Source organism: Bos mutus, chromosome 8 (genome assembly GCF_027580195.1).
Source record: "Bos mutus isolate GX-2022 chromosome 8, NWIPB_WYAK_1.1, whole genome shotgun sequence".
Lineage (NCBI taxonomy): Eukaryota > Metazoa > Chordata > Mammalia > Artiodactyla > Bovidae > Bos > Bos mutus.
In genome coordinates, this window is record NC_091624.1 from 110,025,495 (window position 1) to 110,049,098 (window position 23,604).

The following is a 23,604-nucleotide window of genomic DNA, read 5'->3' on the forward strand; positions in this document are numbered from 1 at the left end:
GCCCAGCTTCTTTATTTGTTATTCTATAAATATCACGAGCCTCTTGCCTTCAAGGGGTAGATTTGAGGTCTGGTATTCCATGTCCTCCCTTGGCTTCTTCCAACTCTCTGCTTCAAATCTCGGCTCTGCTTTGGGCAAAATGAACCTGATTCAGTAACACAGGCAACTAGTTTATTGTTGTTGTTGTTTTCGAACTAAAAAGTGTAATTGACCTCATTTGTCTCTTTCCATTGGCCAGTAGAAAACTTAGAATCAAATTTGTTGCTTAATCTTTAGAAATATATGTCCTTTTGTTAGCTTCCTTCCTAGTTCTATTTTGTCTATCCATTTTTTCATGTTACAACATATTTTTACTGGCATGTAATTACTGTGATCTTGATGTATATCTTATAAGCTGTCTGTAATCCTGGGAAGCATATAGGAGACACAGAGAAATATGTATGATTTGTCGTCTTCCATGGCAACAAACATCAGTTCGAAAGGGGAAGTAAAAACAGAAAACCAAAGCACCTTGTTCATTTCCTTTGACAAACCTAAGAGTGGAGGATTTCCCTGTTCTCTGTGCTATTTTCCCCTCAAAAGCGTGCTCGTCAAAACTTATGTAGCCTTCCTGTCCTGGTTTTGTTTTAATTATTATTACAAATAGAAAAGGAATTGATTTCAAGGGTATGGGGTAGGTAGCACCAGGAGTGCTGGAGAACCATGCCTAAGAAACCACCAGGCTCAAGGGGGTCACAGTGCTAAGGCAGTCAGACCAGTGCGGGTGGGATGCTGTGGTTCTGAGCTGCGGCCCCTGCCTGCACCGTCCCCTCTGTCACACAGCTACTCTGTGGCCCCTTGGCCAGCTCTTAGCCTTCTTTCCTCAGCAGAGCTGCTCCTGATTCAAAGTCCTGGGTGGAGCCGCTCACTGGCTGAGGCTCATCACATGACCCTTGTCTAATTGCAAAGGCACCCAGGAAATGAGTTCTGGTTTTTAAGCATCTTCTTTCTGATATGATCTTTTTAATCTTTACAGTGAAAAGAGGGTTCTGTGTCTTTCCACACTCACCCAATAGAGAATGGCCCCAAAATAAGAATGTTCATACCTTTGCAAAATGACAACTGTCAACTCCAGTGCACCCTCATTTGCCTGCCTTACAGCCCGCACATGCTTTTTGCCCCCATACCTACATTTTTTAAAAAATGATATTATCTAACAGCAACAGCAAAAAAAAAAAAAAAAAAAAGCACATTTCTATCGCATTCTCTTCCCAATGGTATACAACCCAAAGCCTTGTCAGTTACTGCAAAGAGCGTCCTCCTCCTCGGTGTGGCACAACTTGGTCCCAATAGTTCTATATTCTACTTAAGTTCCACGACTAATAACACACCCTCTATAAAATACTGTGGAAAAGGGAGAAAGAAGCTGAGAAGGGAGCTTGTAGGGTGCCATGCTTTAGTTGCTCAGTCATGTCCGACTCTTGTCACCCCGTGGACTGCAGCCCACCAGGCTCCTCTGTCCGTGGCATTTCACAGGCAAGAATACTGGAGTGGGGTGCCATTTCCTTCTCCAGGGGATTTTCCCAACTGGGGGACTGAACCCACACCTCTTGTGTCTCCTGCATTGGCAGGCAGATTCTTTATCACTGTGGCACCTAGAAAGCTCTTGGTCAAACCGAGAGACGAGTGGGCTTGTCTCCCTCATAGCCCCTCCAGAAGCCCCTTTGTGGAGGGTAGGGGTGGTGATTTGGGGTCCTAGAGATCTGACACCCCATCCTTTGTCTTTATACCAAAGGAGAGAGTAAAGGGTGTAAGGATTGTCTGTCTTTTTTACTGATATTGATTTCCAGAACGTAACAAATGTGTTTGCTCATAGATATGTAGATAGAAAGAGTCTTTTCTCTCTGCATCCGCGTATGCATCTCCCTCTCTGAGGAAAGAGAAATGATTGAAAGAAAATATACCAAATTGGTAAACAGTCATTGTCTCTAAGAAATAGTTGACTTTTTCTACTTCCTTGTTACTGTGCTTTCTAAATGTTCTGTAATGAGCTCCTTTATTTATATCTGCAAAGACATAATATAAAATATTTCTCTATTAAGTGTGAACCATCTTATCTCTTTGCTCTGTGGTAAACAATTAGCTAAAGCACTGATTTAACATAAAACCAAGAAGATGGATTACTTAAGGGCTTCCCAGGCGGCACTAGTGGTAAAGAACCTGCCTGCCAATGCAGGAGATATAAGAGACGCTGGTTTGATCCCTGGGTCTGGAAGATCCCCTGGGGGAGGGCATGGCAACCCACTCCAGTATTCTTGCCTGGAGAATCCCATGGACAGAGAAGCCTGGTGGGCTACAGTCCATAGGGTCACAAAGAGTTGGACACTACTGAAGTGACTTGATGCAACACTTGGGTTACTTAAAACTCTATTTCTTTAGAGATAAAATGGCTGTGTTAGCTAAGAAAGTATACTGCTGGCTATAAAAGTCAACTCTATGGTCCTGGTGATGATGGAATGTTGTGTCTTGACTGTGTTGGTGTCAGCATCCTAGCTGTGATATTGTCCTTTGATTTTACAAGATGTTATCACGGAGAAAAATTGAGGAAAGGGTATATAGGATCTCTCTGCATTATTTCTTACAACTACATGTAAATGTACAATTATCTCAAAATAAAAAATTCAATTTTTAAAAAGCCCCTGAAAGGTACCACTTTGCTATTTCTTAGGTACATTAAAGGCCAAAAGTCTCCACTGTTACCATGAAGGTGATTCTGGAAGTAGATATTAATATCCTCTTAGTACTCTTGCCTGGAAAATCCCATGGACGGAGGAGCCTGGTAGGCTGCAGTCCATGGGGTTGTGAAGAGTCAGACACAACTGAGCGACTTCACTTTCACTTTTCACCTTCATGCATTGGAGAAGGAAATGGCAACCCACTCCAGTGTTCTTGCCTGGAGAATCCCAGGGACAGGGAGCCTGGTGGGCTGCCGTCTATGGGGTCGCACAGAGTCGGACATGTCTGAAGCAACTTAGCAGCAGCAGCAGCTTCATGATGTCGATAAAATTTTTGTTGCCTTGTCTTTTAATACTTTAGGCCACAGAACTACATATCCAAATATCCATGACCAAGTGGAAGACTATTCTGTCAAATAAGAACATGTATTGTTGAGGATCAACTCTCCTCAGGTCTCCTGTGTTTCTACACTGACTGCTCTCTGCTCTGGGCGATCCTTGAGGGAGGTGTGTTTTGTGAACAGCCTTGGAAAATAGTGCCTCCATTCAAAGCAAAGGACAGGCATGTGTATTGCCCATTAAAAAGTGTGTGGGTTCCCCAGGCTTGAGTCCCATCTGTAACACATCCCACTACATGTGGAGGTGTCATCTGATCTCTTTTGGTCACCTGAAGGAGCTGGGGTTCGGAGAATCAGTGACAACGTGGAAATCCCACTGCTCCTCAAGCACTACACTATTGTAAGTTCCGCATGGTCCTTTGTCTCTGACCCAAGAGTCCCCCATCTTCTAGCAGCATCCATGAGACTGGACTGGATGCTGCATGTGGGGTAAATGCAGACCCTTGGGAGCTCCTGACAGTTCTGGTGATTAGTCTGGGTGCTGATAGAGATGTGACCTCTGGAATAGGAAGGATGAGGGCCTTGTGGAGTAGCTAATGGGATTTAAGGAAAATCCATGGGAACTGACAGGAGGCATGCTGATGGAAATTTATAGTCAACAAAGTAATACGTGGCCTTTCCCTTTATTTTGTCTTAAGGAGGAGAAATTGGGAAGAAGTTTGCAGATGGGGGTAGGTTTAAAGACAGCTGCACCAAAGGTTCCTTGATGGTTGCTCCCTGTGCTCACATGGAAGAATTCCTTCCAATCTGACAGGTCCACCCATTGTAACAACCAGCACCTAGATTTGCCCTGGGTAGGCAGAAGAGTCTCCCCCTTCAAATAAAAGTTACGAGAGCTGCACCTACACAGTGTATGAAAGGAAGGAAACTCACAACTGCTGCAGGCAGAACCCAGGTAGGTCATCAGAACAGGGCTGGTTTGTGTGGGAGATGAAGCAGCTTTGCGTGGCTCAGCCCCTCTCACAGCCCCTCAGAACACCCCCAGGTCCATTTGGAGACGAAAGAACATTTGCATAGGGTCCTGGCTGCTAGAGAAAAATTCTGACTGTTCTGGGAGGTTCTCAGAGGAACCCATCAATGAGGCGCTGACTAGTACTGGGGCTCTTACTGCACTGGTTTAAAACGCTGGTGGAGGTGACCAGTAGGATGAGAACCTGCCGGTAGGTGAAGCTGATGAAACCTGAGGATGTGAACTGTGGGGACAAAGCATGGCTGCTGGTGGCTCCATCTGGGTCACTCCTGCAGAAGTCCATCCTGAGGTGCCGGTCTCAAATGAGCCCAGCTGGATCCATCCTCCTACTGGACACGGCTGCACATCCCCATCAGGGATTCTGCGCCAAGCAGAGGATTCTTGGGTCTGCAGCTGAGGCCATGGCCGCAGCCAAACCTGGGATTCCTGCCACGAGCTGGCCTTGGATGTGTAGGGCGGGAGGCCACTGTGCCTGGGGCATTACCTCTGTGAGGACCTGGCAGATTGAGTTCATCAAGCTTGGATCCTTCTAGAGGCCGTTGGGGATGCCTCATCACTGTTGACACTTTTCTAGGTTGCAGTGTGGCTGCTGTTGTCTGAGCAGCTGGGACTGCCCACAGCCCTGTGGCCCTAGGGACTTCCCTGTGGCAGGCTTTTGTCTTTCCAGATGGTTCATCTGAGGATGGTGCACTTTTGTCACAGGAGCTACTCGCCATGGTGCTGAAGGTCAAGGCATGCAGTAGACCTGCCCCACCCCCGGCACCCACAAGCCCCAGATACTGCTGAGCACTTGAAAGGTCCAAGGCAGTGTGGCCACAGAGTCGGCTTCCCCAGGGAGCCGTCAGCACCTCTCGACTGCCCCTAGATAGTGTCTGCACAGAAGTGGTGAGGAGCTCTCTTTTGGACATTCAGGATTCTGTCCTGGCAGGCCTGGGCAGGCTGTCTTTATTTCCCCTGAGGGCAATCCCAGTCTGGCCCGGTTTGTTCACAGTCTGGGAGGCAGCCTGTCCAGAACAGGGCCTGAGGAACCAGCCTGAGTTCTGGTTCTGATGTGGGGCCTGTGTGGCTGGGGGGCTATCCTGGGTCGTGAGCACAGTGGCGAGTGCACACCTCACCCAGCCTTCCTGCCATGACCCCAGGAGCTGATATGGGGGTGTATCGGGCCTCTCTAGGTCTCATAAAAAAAAACCCCTCATCTCTCTTGCATCTAACCTGTCCAGACAAGAGGTCTGCATGCAAGTAGGAAATTATTAGAAAAATAACTGCTGAGATGGGCCATGATCTTGTGGTGCTAGAACAGGAAGGGGATACCCAGGCCCTGGGAAGTACAGGTTTGAGGGAGAAAACCCTGACCCTCTTCATCCTTCCAAATCGCCCTGACACCCTCTGCAGGAATGGAAGTGCACAGAGACATTAAGTGCCTTGCTCTTACCTGGTCCTGAGTCTCCAGCCACTTCCAGACTACTCCACCCAGGATCTGATCTCCATCCCCCTTAACCTGACATGCATGCAGTTCCTGTAACAACTTTGGGGTCTGCTGGTGGCCTGGACGAAAGGACAGGTTGGGCTGATAACCATCAGACAGTCCCACTGAAAGCGCAGATTAGACCCAGCTCTTCTGCTGCACTGCTGGAGCCAGCCGGAGATGGTATCTGAGGCTCTGCCAGCCATGGTTCCCAATGGATGTGGCACCAATGCTTGTAAACAGCGTTGTCTTTTCAGCTGCTTCCTGGAGACTGTAACTTTTCATAGGTGCCAGCGTTCACTCACTGCCCTCCTGGAGACATACTGACGTGCATGTTAGGGGTCGTCTTCAAGATCTGCAAGTGTTTGTGGGAACACACCTCTGCCTTGCAAGGTGTCCAGGTAACTTCACCCCTGCCAAGACTGTTCTGGAAGGTAGAATGGCCCATGACCTCCACCTCATGCAATTGCTAGTCACCCTGCTGTATGTGGAGCAAGGCCTCCAGCCAGGAGGATTTCTGCAGTAAACTCTCATGGTTCATAGCATTTCTTCAACTTGGAGTAGGGCCTCTGGGGTCATGGTCAGGGTTCCCTGTGTGGTTTGGCCTTATCCTGGTGCTCAGAGTCCTGTGGCTAGTAACTCTAGAGAGAGGCTGTCTGAGAAAGTTTGAGTAGATTTGGTCTTAGCCTCTGTCAGATTAATCAGCTTGGCTGATGAAGGACAAGTTCACGGAAAAAGGTACCAGAAGCTGAGATGGTTGGGTTGGATGGTGGCCCCTTCCAACCCCCTGCCCCCCACAAAGATACCTGGAACCTGTAAATGTGACCGTATTTAATATTTGTTTTAGTTTATCTGGTTGCTCCAGGTCTTATCTGTGCATGTGCGATCTTTATTGGGGCATGTGGGCTCTAGTTCCCTGACCAGAGATCAAACCTGGGCCCCCTGCTTGAGGAGCTCAGGATCTTAGATACTGGATCACCAGGCATGTCTCAAATGTGACCTTGTCTAGAAAAAGGTCTTTTCAGAGTAATTAAGAATCTTGAGATGAATCCCAGCTTATCCAGATGGGCCCTCATTGCAATGACAAGTCCTTGTAAGGGACAAACAGGAGAGACAGAGGAGGACATAAGAAGAAGGCAGAAGCTGAAGCGCCACAGCTCAGGTGCATCTACCCGGAGCCGCTGGAGCTGAATGCGAGGAGGCTTGGAGCCTTTGGAGGGGACAGCCTGGGCCACCAGCTTGATTCCAGACCCTGGGACTCTGTGCAAGAATAAGTTATGCTGTTTTGAGGCACCTAATTTATGGTTATTTACTGGGGGTTTCAGGAAATGAATACAACCATGTTGAGATGAAGTTTAGTTATTGGTGGGGGAAAATTTTCCATGAGTGTCTCATTTTTTAAGTGAAATATAGTTGATTTATAGTTGTAATAGTTTCAGGAGTATAGCAAAGTGATTTTTTATATATATATATATATATATATATTCTTTTCCATTATGGTTTATTGTAAGATATGAATATAATTCCCTGTGCTGTATGTTAGGACCTTAACTATCTGCTAATCCCAAACTTCTCTTCGGTAATCATGTCTGTTTTCTGTATCTGTGGCTCTAATTTGTTTTGTAAATTAGTTCGTTTTTATCATTTTTTAAATTCTATATATAAGCAATACCATCTGATATTTGTCTTTATCTGACTTACTTCAGTCAGTAAGATAATCTCTAGGTCCATCCATCTTGCTGCATAGGGCATGATTTTGTTCTTTTTTATGGCTGAGTTCTATTCCATATATTCACATATATACCACATCTTTATCCATTCATCGGTCAATGGACATTCAGATTGCTTCCGTGGTGATTACCTCATTTTTCTGTGTCTTAAAAAGAAGGCAGTGAGTGCCATTTGTCCCGAACTTTCTTTTTGAGGGACAACCATGGATGTTGTTGTTTTGATGGTGGGTTAAATCTCAGCCTCTTTCCAGTTACTAACAGACGCTTTTCTTAAGTCTTCTGTAGTCAGGCTGTGACTACCACTCTAGCTCCGCTGCCAGCCTCTGCAGATGCCTAACAATTCCATCCCCTCCTTTGAGACTCTCTAAAATATGTGAGCACCACTTATCAGAGAGGCAGATCAGTTGTAAAGAGATTAATTTATTATTACATTTTGTATTTGTGTCCGTGAGGAATGGGGAGTAGAGAAGAGAGAAGTTTTTGCTTTTAAAAATCTGCTGAGTGTGGGAATGGAGACGAGGCAGGTAGGAACATGAACACGTGTTGTTATCTTTGCAAAGTCCCTTGAGTCAAGAGTGCCCTCGTGAGAACAAATCACCCCTTCTTGTCCCCTCAAATTAGACGAGGAGCTGATTTGTCAACAACTCTTCTGCAGGCAAGAGACATACATTCCTCTCCTGGTGCCCTGCCAGCCTGGAGAGCTGAGATAAGGAGTCATACTGGCGTGTGTTGAACATTATGAAATGATTACTGGCGCCCTCTGTGGTTAAATGCCCTCAGCCCATCCTGTCAGCAGTGCTGTCGTCACAGCTCCAAGCAGGTGGGAGGATGAGGACAATAGGGTTGTTGATGAGGGCTGGCTGCACGCATTGTGGACCAGAGGCAACTCCGCACACGATTCTCCCTGCTCAGCGCCTCAGTCAGCTTTGGGGCTGGGGGCCGAGCCAGAGCCGCACACTGCTTCCACGTCAGGACCCTCCTCCCTGCCACATCCCCTGAACCTGCAGGACCTGGTCACCCAGAGACCCACAGCCCTGTGGGTGCTGCAGCTGAAGGGTGTATTCAGTCCAGAAATTCACAGGATTTAACTGAAGTAAAAGGCCAAATCCATTATGATTGTACAGTAGAAGTGACAAATATATTCAAGGGGTTAGATCCGATAGATGGAGTGCCTGAAGAACTGTGGACGGAGGTTCGTGATATTGTTTAGGAGGTGGAGATCTAAACCATCCCCAAGAAAAAGAAATGCAGCAAGACATACCGTCGTCTGAGGAGGCCTTACAAATAGCTGAGAAAAGAAGGGCAAAGGAGAAAGGAAGAGATATACCCAACTGAATGCAGAGTTCCAAAGAATAGCAAGGAGAGATAAGAAAGCCTTCCTAAGTTAACAAGACAAAGAAATAGAGGAAAACAATTGAATGGGAAAGACTAGAGATCTCTTCAAGAAAATTAGAGATACCAAAGGAACATTTCATGCAAAGATGGGCACAATAAAGGACAGAAACAGCAAGGAACTAACAGAAGCAAAAAATATTAAGAAGAGGTGGCAAGAATACACAAAACTATACAAAAAAGATCTTGATTGCCTGGATAACCATGATGGTGTGATCACTCACCTTGAGCCAGACATCCTAGAGTGTGAAGTCAAGTGGGCCTTAGAAAGCATCAGCATGAACAAAGCCAGTGGAGGTGACAGAATTCCAGCTGAGCTATTTCAAATCATAAAAGCTGATGCTGTTAAAGTGCTGCACTCATACTGAGTGCATGGAAAACTCACCAGTGGCCCCAGGACTGGAAAAGGTCAGTTTTCATCCTAATCCCAAAGAAAGGCAATACTAAAAAATGTTCATATTACTGTACAATTGTTCTCATTTCACATGCTAGTGAGGTAATGCTCAAAATCTTTCAAGCTACACTTCAATAGTATGTGAACCAGAAACTTTGAGATGTACAAGCTGTATTTATAAAAGGCACAGAAACCAGAGATCAAATTACCAATATCTGTTGGATCATACAAAAAGCAAGAGAATTCCAGAAAAAAACATCTATTTCTGCTTCATTGACTATGCTAAATCCTTAGACTGTGTGGACCACAACAAACTATGGAAGATCCTTAAAAAGATGGGAATATAGTCCACCTTACCTGCCTCCTGCGAAAACTGTATGCAGGCTAAGAAACAGCAGAACCAGACATGGAACAATGGATTGGTCAAAACTGGGAAAGCCGTACATCAAGGCTGTATATTGTCACCCTGCTGATTTAACTTATATGCAGGGTACATCACACAAAATGCCAGGCTGGATGAATCACAAGCTGGAATGAAGATGGCCAGGAGAAATTATCAACAACCTCAGATATGCAGATGATACCACTCTAACAGCAGAAAGCAAAGAGAAACTAAAGAGCCTCCTGATGAAAGTAAAAGAGGAGAGTAAAAAAGCTGGCTTAGAACTCAACATTCACGACTTCCCTGGTGGTCTAGTGGTTAAGACTGGGAGCTCCCAATGCAGGAGCTCCCAATACAGGTTCAATCCCTGGTCAAGGAACTTGATCTCACATGGTGCAACTAAGACCCAGGGCAGTCAAATAAGTAAGCTTTTTTTAAAAGTTCAACATTCAAAAAACTAAGATTATGGCATCTGGTTCCATCACTTCATGGCAAATAAATGGGGAAAAATGGAAATAGTGACAGATTTTGTTTTCTTGGGTTTCAAAATCACTGCAGACAGTGACTGCACCCATGAAATTAAAAGACACTTGCTCCTTGAAAGAAAAGCTATGACAAACCTAGACAGCATATTAAAAAGCAGAGATGTAATTTGCCAAACATCTGTATAGGTGAAGCCATAGTTTTCCAGTAGTCATGTACGAATGTGAGAGTTGGACCATAAAGAATGCTGAGCCCCGAAGAACTGATGCTTTTGAACTGTGATGCTCAAGAAGACTCTTGAGAGTCCTTTGGACAGCAAAGAGATCAAACCAGTCAATCCTAAAGGAAATCAGTCCTGAATATTCATTGGAAGGACTGATGCTTAAGCTCCAATACTTTGGCCACCTGATGCAAAGAACTGACTCAATGGAAAAGACCCTGATGCTGGGAAAGATTGAAGGCAAAAGGAAAAGGGGATAACAGAGGATAAGATGCTTGGCTATCATCACAGACTCAATGGACATGAGTTTGAGCAAACTCCAGGAGACAGTGAAGGACAGGGAAGCCCAGTGTGCTGCAGTCCATAGGGAAAGTTTCACACTTTCAAACATATAGACTGTGAGTGGGGTCTCAGAAGCTCCAGAAGCCACTTCCCACCGTGATATAAAAAAGCATCACCACCAGCAGCCATCAGTTTCTTCCGAGGCCCAGCGATGCCCAGCCATGGAGGGGGACAGGGGCCAGAGCCAGGCTGCACTTCAGTTTTCAATTGGCCTTTGGGATAAGCTGACATTTCTTTGCCTTTTTCTGAGACCAGAGAGGCAAAACTCCATTGTAACATCTTCTCTAGAATTCTGGCAAGAGTGGTGTCCTGAGGGCATTCATTGGCCTGCCTTGACATGCTGCACAGGACAGAACCACACGCATGCACCAGCCGTGTGAGGAAACCCCAACGGCGTGGTCTTTCCTGCAGAAGCAGCCATCTTTCTGGGGATCCTCTCCCAGGGATGACTTAGCCTCATCTCATGGCAAAATGATTCCTTTCTCTCACTCTGTTTGGGCAGCCCTGTGAAAATAAGGCAAACTACTGACCTGCCCATATTAATCTCACTCTCATTTTTCCTGAGACCTATGGGTTGTCTCACCCATAATCTATCTGGGTAATTTCAAGACATCATTCCACTTTTAATTAGTTTCTGACATTCTGATGTCTTCCTTTGATGTTTAAGAAAATAATTCACTTAAAAAAAAATGGTTTGCCGATGGCTTTTTTCCCCAAAAGAGAAATTTCCAGAATAGGCTATAAATTAAGATAATCAGATGTACTGTTTCCTGGAGATGAATCTCAGGATTTAACATGTTTGAGGGACTTTATAGAGAGCTTTTAAGACCCTCCAAACTATGACTCCTATTTTTCATCTCACCTCTATTTTTAGGTCTAGAAGGGTGAAGACACTTGTCTGTAGAAATGAAATTGGATCCCTGAGAACTGGGTGTCGGCAGGGCTCCAGGCAGGCACTCTGTGGCAGGAACACACAGGTCACACACTCGGCAGAGAGCCCGAGGCCTTTGGCTGCAGGTCCCGGGAGCGCGTTGCTGGCCTGCAGCCAGAACCATGAGCTGTTGGAGCCCGGTGCACTTTGGACCCCTCCTCCAGGAATGTTGCTGAAGTTCGAGGTGGGTCTGTGAGGGAGCCCCTATAGGACTCATGTGCTCCCTGCTCAGACTCCAGAAACTCAGGCTCCATCTTCTCCTACTCAGTGAATTTCTACTTATTCCCATCTTGGGCTTCAGTTTTTAACAGAAGAGTTGGCGCAATAGGAACGTTCCTGTACTTCACTGCGAGAGAAGCGTCTGCACAGGCTTAGTGCATTTATGAGCATGAATGCCGTGTAAACTGTTTATACCTCTTGGGTGAGATGTGAAGTCTGGAGGTGACATGTATGTGTGTCAGAGGCCCCAGGGGAGGGTCTTTCCGCTTTGATGTCTCTTTGTTTTACCATGCCATGAAGGGATAAAGGGGCAGGATGTTTAAAAAGCACAGGCTTTAGACACAGAAGCAGCTCTACTGCTAATCAACTGTGTGATGTCTGGGAAGTAATTTCCTTGGGCTCACCTATTTCTTGGGAATAATGACATGGAATTTCCTTAGGTTGCCGTGAGAGTCACCTGGTAACAATACCAGCCTCGGTGGGCAGTCAGTGAAAACTGTGACGCAACAGCTCTGGAAGATGTTATTCCAGCCTGCTCGTGAAGCATAAAATGAAAACCACATGATCCTTTCTGAACACCAGCGATGCACAAGAGACATACATGCTCCCCGTCCTGCTCTCAGCAGCAAGGAATAGCTGAACACTATGTGAGTGCGTGCTCAGTTGTGTCTGACTCTTTGCGACCCCATGGGCTGTTGCCTGCCAGGCTCCTCTGTCCAAAGGATTTCCCAGGCAAGAATACTGGGGTGGGTTGCCATTTCCTAATTTAAGGGGTCTTCCTTACCCAGAGATCGAACCCACATCTCTCGTCTTCTGCATTGGCAGGCAGATTCTTTAGCACTAGCTCTACTAGCATCACCTAGGAAGCTGAACACTATAAAATATACAAAGTACACAACTCAATAAGCAAAAGACATCCCACTTATCCACCATGTGTAAAGAACTCCTACAACTCAGCAACAAAGACAATCCAGTTTTTTAAAATGGGCAAGAGATGGTACTTCCTTGGTGATCCAGTGGCTAAATACTCTGTGCTTCCAATTCAGGGGCCAGGGCAATGGTTTCAACCCCTCGTCTGAGAACTAGATCCCACATGCCACAACTAAGACCCAGTGCAGCCAAATAAATACATTTTTTTTTGAATGGGCAAGAGATCTGAATAGACATTTCTCCAAATAAGATATCAATAAGCACGTGAAAAGATGCTCGACTTCACTTGCCATCAGGAAGATGCAAACCAAAGTCACAGTGAGATGCCTTTCACACCCATGAGGATGGCTGTGACTACAAGACAGACAATAACACGTGTCAGAAAAGACGTGGGTGAATTGGTATCCTCAGACGCTGCTGATGGGAAGTGTGACACGGAGCAGCGACCTTGGAGAACAGCGTGGCATTTCCTGGAAAGGTTAAATATAGAGTCACCCTATGACTCAGCAGTCCCACTCCTAGGTATATACTCAGTTCAGTTCAGTTCAGTCGCTCAGTCGTGTCCGACTCTTTGCAACCCCATGAACCACAACACACCAGGCCTCCCTGTCCATCACCAACTCTTGGAGTTTACCCAAACTCATGTCCACTGAGTTGGTGATGCCATCCAACCATCTCATCCTCTGTCGACCCCTTCTCCTGCCCTCAATCTTTCCCAGCATCAGGGTCTTTTCAAATGAGTCAGCCCTTCGCATCAGGTGGCCAAACTGTTGGAGTTTCAGCTTCAACATCAGTCCTTCCAATGAACACCCAGGACTGATCTCCTTTAGGATGGACTGGTTGGATCTCCTTGCTGTCCAAGGGGCTCTCAAGAGTCTTCTCCAACACCACAGTTCAAAAGAATCAATTCTTCAGTGCTCAGCTTTCTTTATAGTCCAACTCTCACATCCATACATGACCACTGGAAAAACCATAACCTTGACTAGACGGAACTTTGTTGGCAAAGTAATGTCTCTGCTTTTGTATATGCTATCTAGGTTGGTCATAACTTTCCTTCCAAGGAGTAAGTGTCTTTTAATTTCATGGCTGCAGTCACCATCCGCAGTGGTTTTGGAGCCCAGAAAAATAAAGTCTGATACTGTTTCCACTGTTTCCCCATCTATTTCCCATGAAGTGATGGGACCAGATGACATGATCTTAATTTTCTGAATGTTGAGCTTTAAGCCAACTTTTTCAGTCTCCACTTTCACTTTCATCAAGAGGCTTTTTAGTTTCTCTTCACTTTCTGCTATAAAGGTGGTGTCATCTGCATATCTGAGGTTATTGATATTTCTCCCGGCAATCTTGATTCCAGTTTGTGGCTTCTTCCAGCCCAGCGTTTCTCATGATATACTCTGCATATAAGTTAAATAAGAAGGGTGACAAAATACAGCCTTGACATACTCCTTTTCCTATTTGGAACCAATCTATTGTTCCATGTCCAGTTCTAACTGTTGCTTCCTGACCTGCATACAGATTTCTCAAGAGGCAGGTCAGGTGGTCTGGCATTCACATCTGCTTCAGAATTTTCCAGTTTGTTGTGATCCATGCAGTCAAAGGCTTTGGCGTAGTCAATAAAGCAGAAGTAGATGTTTTTCTGGAACTCTTTTGCTTTTTTGATGATCCAGCAGATGTTGGCGATTTGATCTCTGGCTCTTCTGCCTTTTCTAAAACCAACTTGAACTTCTGGAAGTTCACGGTTCACGTATTGCTGAAGCCTGGCTTGGAGAATTTTGAGCATGACTTAACTAGTGTGTGAGATGAGTGCAATTGTGTGGTAGTTTGAGCATTCTTTGGCATTGCCTTTCTTTGGGATTGGAATGAAAACTGACCTTTTCCAGTGCTGTGGCCACTGCTGAGTTTTCCAAATTTGCTGACATATTGAGTGCAGCACTTCCACAGCATCATCTTTTAGGATTTGACATAGCTCAGCTGGAATTCCATTACCTCTACTAGCTTTGTTCATAGTGATGCTTCCTAAGGCCCAATTGACTTCACATTCCAAGATGTCTGGCTCTAGGTGAATGATCACACCATCGTGATTATATGGGTCATGAAGATCTTTTTTGTACAGTTCTTCTATGTATTCTTGCCACCTCTTCTTAATATCTTCTGCTTCTGTTAGGTCCATACCATTTCTGTCCTTTATTGAGCCCATCTTGAGAAACCTATATTCAGGTCAGGAAGCAACAGTTAGAACTGGACATGGAACAACAGACTGGTTCCAAATAGGAAAAGGAGTACATCAAGGCTGTATATTGTCACCCTGCTTATTTAACTTATATGCAGAATGCATCATGAGAAATGCTGGGCTGGAAGAAGCACAGGCTGGAATCAAGACTGCCAGGAGAAATATCAATAACCTCAGATATGCAGATGACACCACCCTTATGGCAGAAAGTGAAGAGGAACTAAAAAGCCTCTTGATGAAAGTGAAAGAGGAGAGTGAACAAGTTGGCTTAAAGCTCAACATTCAGAAAATTAAGATCATGTCATCTGGTCCCATCACTTCATGGGAAATAGATGGGGAAACAGTGGAAACAGTGTCAGACTTTATTTTCTTGGGCTCCAAAATCAGTGCAGATAGTGATTGTAGCCATGAAATTAAAAGACACTTACTCCTTGGAAGGAAAGTTATGACCAACCTAGATAGTATATTGAAAAGCAGAGATATTACTTTGCCAACAAAGTCCGTCTAGTCAAGGCTATGGTTTCTCCAGTGGTCATGTATGGATGTGAGAGTTGGACTGTGAAGAAAGCTGAGTACCGAAGAATTAATGCTTTTGAACCGTGGTGTTGGAGAAGACTCTTGGGACTGCAAGGAGACCCAACCAGTCCATTCTAAAGGAGATCAGTCCTGGGTGTTCATTGGAAGGACTGATGTTGAAGCTGAAACTCCAATACTTTAGCCACCTCATGCGAAGAGTTGACTCATTGGAAAAGACCCTGATGCTGGGAGGGATTGGGGGCAGGAAGAGAAGGGGACGACAGAGGATGAGATGGCTGGATGGCATCATCGACTCGATGGACATGAGTCTGAGTGAACTCCAGGAGTTGGTGATGGACAGGGAGGCCTGGTGTGCTGCAATGGGGTCGCAAAGAGTCGGACACGACTGAGTGACTGAACTGAACTGAACTTGCATGATATAGTTCCTTGGTATGAAATGAAAACATATCCACGGGAAAATGTGCATGTGAATCTTTGTAGCAGCAATATTCAAAAGAACTGATAGTGGAGTAACCCAAACGTCCCTCAACTGATGAATGGATGAAGAAGATGAGGTCATGCATTTAATGTAATGTCATTTAGCAGGAAAAAGGAGTGAAGTGCTATAGTAACATGCTACAACATGGATGAGGCTTGTACTAAGTGAAAAGGAAGATCACATATTGTGTTATTCTGTTTATGTGAAGTGTCCAGAATACACTGATCTGTAGAGACAGCAAGTGGATTATGATTGCCTAGGGCAAGGTTGAGTGGATTTTGGGGAAGGAAGTGTGTCGCTTTCCCAGGCTGCTGTAACTGGGAGGCTTCGAGATGTATCCTCTCACATTTTTGGAGGCTACAAGTCTTCAATTCCCGCTGGCTAGGCCCTGCTCCCCAAGAGGCCTAGAGAGAAAGGTCCCAGGAACCTGGGGAAGACGCCTTCCTTACCTCATTTAGTGTCTGGTTGGTTGCAGTCCATGACTTTCCTGGGTTTGTAGAAGCATCGTGCTGGCCTCTCTCCCATCTTTCCATGGCTTTCACTCCGTATGTCTCTGGGGTGTCTATGTCTGTCTGTGCAGACTAAGGACACCAGTCACATTGGACTTCGGGCCACGAGAATCTAGTGTGACTGCGCCTTAACTTGATGGTGTCTACAACGACCCTGTTTCCACATTAGGTCACCCTTTCAAGTTCTAGGGATTAGGACTTGAGCACATTATCTCTCAGGGGACACGATTCAGTCCACAACGTGGAGAACTAGAGGGACGCTGCTCATGGGCCCAGCGTTTTTTCAGGGGAAGGTGAAGATGTTCTAGAATTGTGATGGTGGTTGCCCAACTCTACAAATATGCAAAAAACTATGGAATTGCACTCTTTAAACAGATGCATCATATGGTCTGTGAATTACATCTTGATGAAGCTGTTATTAAAAGCGCAACCTTAAGGCCTGGCTCCTGCCCTGGTTTGCAGTCCAGTTAAGGCCACCAGTTTGTTCATGTGGAACAAGCAAGCAACAGAAATCACTGTGGAATGACGTCCAGTCACCAGGATGCTGCTCATGTTGTAGGTACTTAGAGACAGGGGATACACGAGGGCAGCATGGCCCAGAAAACTCCCAGACAAGGTGTGAGTCAGACACAACCTGAAAAGGTGACTCAGATTTCTATTCTTTCTCTGGGGATCTAGAATGGCTTGGAGTCCCCTCTATGTGTGCAGGGTCTAGAAGGGCCCTTCTGGCTTGACTACTCCTTCCTCTCACGGGGGACCTTGGGTCCTGGTTGGAGGCCAGTTCTAGGAAGTTGCATTTGCATGTTGCAGGAGTGGGGAGGGCAGAGCAGACCTAGAGGTCCTGAAGTGCTCTGGTGTCTCCTGTGAGGCTGGAAAGGGGTTCATTTGCCTGGTTTTGAATAACCAGGGGAGAACTGGTTTTGCATCGATTTCTGAGCTCTGTGTGACTCACTGATGACTTTCTTCCCAGTGTGGTACCCTCAGACCCCTGCAGATGCTGTCGGCACACCTGAGAGGTTTTCTGTACCTGTCTGTCTGCAGTTGCACAGGCCTCGGCAAGCTGAGGGCAGAAGGAAGTCCCATTTGTTACAGCATCTCCCTGACAAAAGCCAGCTCAGGAGCACAGTGGCCCTCAGGAGAGGTTTTCTTACGTGAATTTGTTGTTCAGTTTATGTCTAGCTCTTGGGCACTGGTTTTTGTTTTACTTACACCTGCTTAATGCTTGTCTTAATTTCCGGAGAAATTATCGTAGGATATTGTGGACGTAAATCCTGATGGAGAACAGTTTTCATTCACTGTGCAAAGGTCAAGCACAGTGAAGATAATAATTGATCATTACTGTAAGTAATGCTGTTCAGTTCAGTGCAGTTGCTCAGTCGTGTCTGACTCTTTGCGACCCCATGAATCGCAGCACGCTAGGCCTCCCTGTCTATCACCAACTCCTGGAGTTCACTCAGACTCACGTCCATCCAGTCGGTGATGCCATCCAGCCATCTCATCCTCTGTCGTCCCCTTCTCCTCCTGCCCCCGATCCCTTCCAGCATCAGAGTCTTTTCCAATGAGTCAACTCTTCGCATGAGGTGGCCAAAGTACTGGAGTTTCATTACCCAAGACCATCATCATTGGATTACAGAGGACACTTTTATATCACAAATTCCTTTTCCTTTCAAGAAGAATATGGGGGTATTTTTATAGCAGATAGCATATATAAATGGGCCAGGGGCTCTCAAATTTAGTTGAGCCATCACATTCCTGGGGTGTCTGTGTATAAAGCACATTCCTGAGCCCCACTCCTGGTGACTCTGTGGAGGGTCCAGGGATCAGCGACACTCACAGACACCCATGGGGATTGATGCAAGTGGCTCCTTGATCACACCCGGGGAAAACCTAGCACAGCAGCCAAAGCTGAAGATCAGGGTCCGTGAGAAGAAAGCATATAGAAACGGCCAAGGTCAATGTCTGTAATTTGTAAACAAGTTTTGTGGAAGTGTAGTTGATTCACAGCATTGTGTTAGTTTCTGCTGTCCAACACAAAGTGACTGAGGTATATGTATTTATATATTCTTTGTTATTTCTTTCTCATTATGGTTTATTACAGGACATTGAATGTGCTTCTCTGTGCTATACACAATAGGGCCTTGTTGTTTATCCATTCCGTATATGAGTTTGCATCTGCTAATCCCAGTTAATCAATCCTACTTTCCGTCTGCTAAACTCCCAGTCCTTGCCTCCCCCCCCCACTCCTCTGAGGCAGCCCCAAGTCTGTTCTCTAAGCCTATGAGTCTATTTCTGTTTCGTGGATAAGTTCATTTGTGTCTTATCTTAGATTCCACGTATAAATAATATCACATGATATTTGTCTTTCTCTGTCTGACTTACTTCACCTACTATGATAATCTCTCAGTCCATCCATGTCGCTGAAAATGGGGTTATTTCATCCTTTTTTGTAGACGAGTAATATTCCATTGTGTATGCCTGCCACATCTTCTTTATCCAGTCATCTATTGATGGATATTTAGGCTGCTTCCATGTCTTGGCTATTGTGAATAGTGCTGCTGTGAACACTGGGCTGCATGTGTCTTTTCAAATTGTAGTTTCATCTGGATATGTGAGTGGCTGTAATATACCTTACATTTATTTTGAGACTCTTGGCAACTGTTACCAAAAAAAGACAAAGATGAAAATTTACACAGCTCTTACTATTAGAAAAGTGAAAGTGTACTGTTTGTTAGGAGAAAAGTGTTCTCCTGACGCTATACACTGTAGAATATTTTTGTAAGTGGTCTTCACAGAGGAGATGCTCAGATTCACTGGCTGGGGGTCTGGGAGGCTGTTGTCTGAGTGAGAGGCTGTCACCCATGGCTCCATCTCAGGGACACAGCAGCAGGAGCAGCAGTGGAGCCACATGCAGATAAGTTCTGTGCAAGAGATATTTGCCTGCCGTTTCCTATGTGTCAGACAGTCCACCGAATGCTGGAGGAGCAGGGAGGAAGAGGCTAATGGCCTGGTGACACAGGAGCTGGAGGGAGAGGCAAAGGCAGTAACCTGAGCTGGCAGCTTGTGGACGGGTGGGGAGAGTCCAGGTGTGGGGCCAGCCGAGCAGAGGGCGGGCCCTGACAGAGGGGTGAGCCATGTGCATGGGTCTGCTCAGCTCACAGAGAGGGGCTCCCTCATGCAGATGTCAGCAGGACCGGCCTTCCACACAAGCTCAGTTTCAGATCAGGGCATGAGAAAACATGACGGTGAGTCAAAACTACTCTTGCAAAATTCCTTGTGTTGTCCATAAAGTAAAGCATATATACACCCAACAGAGGAAGAACTGTGCAGTATGTGGTACGTAGAACACATGCAAAATGCGATGTTCACTTTACGTTGTATGATTTAAATCCTTTCCCTCTTCCTACCCACTGTCCCTTACATTGCTTCACATAAATTAAAATCATGGGTGATGAGATGGCACTGAAATGGGTGATGCCCTCAATAGAATGCCTCCTTTTTGCAACAAATACAAAACCAGGGTTCCGGTGAGTGGCACATTGAATGCTTTTCAATGAAATCTGAAGTCTGCCTTACTTCACTCAATATGACCATCTTCAGGTCCATCCACGTTGCTGCAAAGGGCATTATTTTGTCCTTTTTTAATGACTGAGTGATATTCCATTCTATATATGTACCTTGCCTTCTTTATCCATTCCTCTGTGGATGGACATTTAGGTTGCTTCCATGATCTGGCTATTGTGAATAGTATTGCAGTGAATATTAAGGTGTATGTATCTTTTCAAATTATGGTTTTCTCCACGTATATGCCCAGAGTGGGTGGGATTGCTGTGTTATATGCTACTTCTACTTTTAGTTTTTTAAGGAACATCCATCTGTTTTCCAAATCAATTTACATTCCCACCAACAGTGCAAGAGGGTTCCCTTTCCTCTACACCTTCTCCAGCACTTCTTGTCTGTAAATTTTTTGATAGTAGCCCATATAGAGAAGGAATGAAGAGGCTGAGCCAAAGCAGAAACAACACTCAGTTGTGGATGTGTCTGGTGGTGAAAGTAAGGTCTGATGCTGCATAGGAACCTGAAATGTTAGGTCCATGAATCAAGGTAAATTGGAAGTGGTCAAACAGGAGATGGTGAAGTGAACATTGACATTCAGGAATCAGTGAACTAAAATAGACCAGAATGGGCAACTTTAATTCAGATGACCATTTATCTACTATTGTGGGCAAGAATCCCTTAGAATAAATGGAATAGCCCTCATAGTCAACAAGACTTTGAAATGCAGTACTTGGGTGCAATCTCAAAAACGACAGAATGGTCTCTGTTCATTTACAAGGCAAACCATTCAACATCACCGTAATCCAATTCCATGCCCCAACCCCTACTGCCAAAGAAGCTGAAGTTGAATGGTTCTATAAAGACCTACAAGAGCTTATAGAACTAACACCATAAAAAGATGTCCTTTTCATCATAGGGGACTGGAATGCAAAAGTAGCAAGTCAAGAGCGACCTGGAGTAACAGGCAAATTTGGCTTGGAGTACAGAATGAAGCAGGGCAAACCTAACAAGAGTTCTGCCAAGAGAACACACTGGTCATAGCAAACACCCTCTTTCAACAACACAAGAGATGACTCTACACATGGATATCACTGATGGTCAATACCAAAATTAGATTGATTATATTCTTTGCAGCTGAAGATAGAGAAGTTCTATACAGTCAGCAAAAACAAGACTTGAAGCTGACAGCAGCTCAGATCATGAACTCCATATTGCCAAATTCAGACTTAAATTGAAGAAAGTAGGGAAAACCACTAGGCCATTCAAGTATGATCTAAATCAAATCCTTACAATTATACAGTGAAAGTGACAAATAGATTCAAGGCATTAGATCTGATAGACAGAGTGCCTGAAGAACTATGGACAGAGGTTCGTCACATTACACAGAAGGCAGTGATTAAAACCATCCCCAAGAAAAAGAAGTGCAACAAAACAAAATGATTGTCTGAGGAGGACTTACAAGTAGCTGAGAAAAGAGAAGTGGAAGGCAAGGAGAAAAGAAAAATATATCCATCTGAATGCAGAATTCCAAAGAATACCAAGGAAGAAAAGAAAGCCTTTCTAAGTAAACAAGGCAAAGAAATAGAGGAAAATGACTGAATGGGAGACTAGAGATCTCTTCAAGAAAATTAGAAATACAAAGGGAACATTTCATGTAAAGATAGGCACAGTTCAGTTTGGTTTGGTCTCTCAGTCGTGTCCAATTCTGCAACCCCATGGACTGCAACACAACAGGCCTCCCTGTCCATCACCAACTCCCGGAATTTACTCAAACTCATGTCCATTGAGTCAGTGATGCCATCCAACCATCTCATCCTCTGTTGTCCCCTTCTCCTCCCGCCTTCAATCTTTCCTAGCATCAGGGTCTTTTCAAATGAGTCAGCTCTTCGCATCAGGTGGCCAAAGTATTGGAGCTTCAGCCTCAGCATCAGTCCTTCCAATGAATATTCAGGACTGATTTCCTTTAGGATGGACTGGTTGGATGTCCTTGCAGGCCAAGGGACTCTCCAGAGTCTTCTCCAACACCACAGTTCAAAATTATCAATTATTTGGCACTCAGTTTTCTTTATGGTCCAACTCTCACATCCATACCTGACTAACTGGAGAAACCATAGCTTTGACTAGATGGACCTTTGTTGGTAAAGTAATGTCTCTGCTTTTTAATAGACCATGTAGGTTGGCCATAGCTTTTCTTCCAAGGAACAAGCATCTTTTAATTTCATGGTTACAGTCACCATCGGCAGTGATTTTGGAGCCCCCCAAAATAGTCTCTCACTGTTTCTGTTATTTCCCCATCTTTTTGCCCTGAAGTGATGGGACTGGATGCCATGATCTTAGTTTTCTGAATGTTGAGTTTTAAGCCAACTTTTTCACTCTCCTCTTTCACTTTCATCAAGAGGTTCTTTAGTTCTTCTTTGCTTTCTGCCATAAGGGTGGTGTCATCTGCATATCTGAGGTTATTGATATTTCTCCTGGCAATCTTGATTCCAGCTTGTGCTTCATCCAGCCCGGCATTTCTCATGATGTACTCTGCATATAAGTTAATTAAGCAGGGTGACAATATACTGCCTTGACGTACTCCTTTTACTATTTGGAACCAGTCTGTTGTTCCATGTCCCATTCTAACTCTTGCTTCTTGACCTGCATACAGATTTCTTAGGAGGCAGGTCAGGTTGGTCTGGTATTCCCATCTCTTTAAGAATTTCCCACAGTTTGTCATGTAAAATAAAGGACAGAAATGACAAGTTCCTAACAGAAGCAAAAGATATTAAGAAAAGGTAGCAAGAGTACACAGAAAAACTGTACGAAAAATATCTTAATTGCCTGGATAACCGTGATGGTGTGATCACTCACCTAGAGCCAGACATCCTGGAGTGTGAAGTCAAGTGGGCTTTAGAAAGCATCACTACGAACAAAGCTAGTAAAGTGACAGAATCCCAGCTGAGCTATTTCAAATCATAAAAGCTAATGCTGTTAAAGTGCTGCACTCAACATGCCAGCAAATCTGGGAAACCTACCAGTGGCCACAGGACTGTAAAAAGTCTGTTTTCATTCCAATCCCAAAGAAAGATAATGCCCAAGAATGTTCAGACTACCACACAATTGCACTCATTTCATATACTAGCACAATAATGCTCAAAATTCTCCAAGCGAGGCTTCAATAGTACATGAACCAAGAACTTCCAGGTGTACAAGCTGGATTTAGGAAAGGCAGAGGAACCAGAGATCAAATTGCCAACATTCGTTGGATTATAGAAAAAGCAAGAGAGTTCCAGAAAAACATCTACCTCTGCTTCACTGATTACGCTAAATCCTTAGGCTGTGTCACAACAAGCTACAGGAAATTCTTTAAAAGATGGGAATCACCTTACGTGCCTCCTGTGAAACCTGTATGCAGGTCAAGAAGCAACAGTTAAAACTGGACATGGAACAACAGACTGGTTCAAAATGGGGAAAGGAGTACGTCAAGGCTGTATATTGTCACCCTGCTTATTTAACTGTTATGCAGAGTACATCATGAGAAACGCTGAGCTGGATGAAGCACAAGCTGGAATCAAGACTGCCAGGAGAAATATCAATAACCTCAGATATGCAGATGACACCACCTTTGTGGCAGAAAGTGAAGAGGAACTAAAGAGCCTCTTGATGAAAGTGAAAGAGGAGAGTGAAGAAGCTGTCTTAAAACTCAACATTCAAAAAATGAAGATCATGGCATCTGGTCCCAT